Source organism: Belonocnema kinseyi, chromosome 9 (genome assembly GCF_010883055.1).
Source record: "Belonocnema kinseyi isolate 2016_QV_RU_SX_M_011 chromosome 9, B_treatae_v1, whole genome shotgun sequence".
In the NCBI taxonomy this organism is placed as follows: Eukaryota; Metazoa; Arthropoda; class Insecta; order Hymenoptera; family Cynipidae; genus Belonocnema; species Belonocnema kinseyi.
In genome coordinates, this window is record NC_046665.1 from 75,324,347 (window position 1) to 75,326,437 (window position 2,091).

General features: G+C 27.8%; 1 protein-coding gene across 2 annotated transcripts in view; it reads left to right on the forward strand.

The window, feature by feature from the left end:
- LOC117180829 (E3 ubiquitin-protein ligase MIB1-like) overlaps positions 1 to 2,091 on the forward strand; it is an 87,001-nt gene that overhangs the window by 58,334 nt on the left and 26,576 nt on the right. The window lies entirely within an intron of this gene.

The window sequence follows — 2,091 nt, forward strand, 5'->3', positions numbered from 1 at the left end:
TAGAGCTCCAAGGAGATTATGTTGAAAAATAAAAAAAATTTACCCAAAAAAAATTGTTTTTATACTTCATTCTAAGGACTTATTGAACTACCCTCGTAACTTGTTGAGTAACCTAGATTGCAGAGATTTCTGGAAATTCTGAGATACAACAGGAATTACAATGGATTTTACGAGGTATTAGAGAATTCAGGGAATAACAAAATGTTTTACGAAATATGATATTAATACGGAGATTTCAAAAGATTCTAGGATTGTCAGAGACTTTTCTGAATTTCACGGTCCTAAAAAATAATTAAAAATATTTTATGAAATTACAGAGATTACAACTGCTTCGGGACGATTTTAAGATATTTCATGTAATTAAAGGGATTTCTAAAGATTTTAGGATTATGAAAAAAATGATTTCAGGATATGTTCTATAATTTTAAGGGATTTTAAGAAATGACAGATATTTAAGACGATTGTAAGTTTTCTAAATTTTTTTTTAATTTTACGATTTAATTCCAAAAAATTACAATGATGTTAAGAGATTTTAGGGATTACAAGAGTTTTCAGAAGTATCAAATCACAAAATACATATTTTTTAAGTATCAGGCGCTTCCAAGAGGTTACAAAATGCTACAAGTAAGTTCATGGAATCAAAATCTTACAATGGTATTTTTAAAGTTAGAAAATTCATTCAAAAGATAAATTAGCTACCTACTTTTTTTATTCATTGATATTTCCTCAAAAACTTACAGAATTAGTAAATTGACTGTCGATGAACGATAATTTTAATTTGTGGGCATTTCTTATCAAATTAAAGATAACCGATTGACATACAATATTGCCACTAAACAACAATTGTTATTGTTGTAGACAAATTCACCTATTTTTTAGAGTCACTGCGTCACTTCTTGTCATCTCAAGAATAATATTCTCATCCAAAAGATTCACATTCGACAACATATAGTAATAATTGTTATTTCTTTTATTAATTCTCAGAAACAACTGTAAATTTTGTATGGGAGTTGTTAAAAGGAATGATAATTATGTTTTTGAATTCCAATATATTGTGTCAGGATATTATTCTTGTGATTAAAGGAACGCACTGAACCAAAAACAAAAATTTCTACGTTGAAAATTGCCGAATAAGTGACAGTGAAAATTGTTTATAAATAAAAATGTTTTGCATGCTAATATTATTATTGAGATGAAAAAGGTGACTCCACAGAGCAGAAAAATTTTCTAAATTCAGAAATGCGATGTAAGTAAATTTGTTTATAATAATTTCAGTTATTCACGTTAAGTTTTTATGGTGATTATTTATTACATTTACATAATTTGATAGCGAAATATATATAAATAATGCATTCAAGTACCTAAAATGTGACAGATTCTAGTTTGATCCATTAATATGTTATGACGAAAAATATCGATCAATTTATAATAGAAATACCCATTTAATGAGATTGTATTTACTAATTATATGATTTGATTATATATCAATAAACAGAACAAAGCAGGTAGCAAAAATATAAAAGAATTATTAGTTCTTAACATTCTTAAGCTTAAAAAGCAAATTAAAAAATTTTAAGAAAGGGTATACTTTCGAAAATGTCACCCAAGAATATTGACCTGATACTTGGCCTAGGAGGTCTTTTTTCAACCTAGTTAAAAATTTCAAAGGGATATTTGGCTCAGTTTAGGAGAAATTGTTATTAGCAATATTTGTTTTTAAAAAATCATTATTTTTAAACATCGAAAAATATTGACCTGAGAAAAGATATTGCACATAGAAATTGTACATCGTATCAAAATAAATATTTTTTGCTATCTCACTTTTCCTCTAAAATGAATAACTTTTGAGGAAAATGGAAAAAAATCAATAAAAAATTCTTTTTTTTTTGTGCAAAAGATGACAAAACCGACAAAAAAGCTGCTGCTTTTAAATGCCCAACACTATAGTAAAACTCAGTTTTTTTGGGCTCCTGGAAAAGGGGTTCGTCAGAACCAAAAATTCCACTTTTTCTCACTACGTCACGTTCCTACAAAACACCGACGGATTGGTGTGGGTGTACGGGTTGGTCAGCAACCTACACCCTTTTGTGA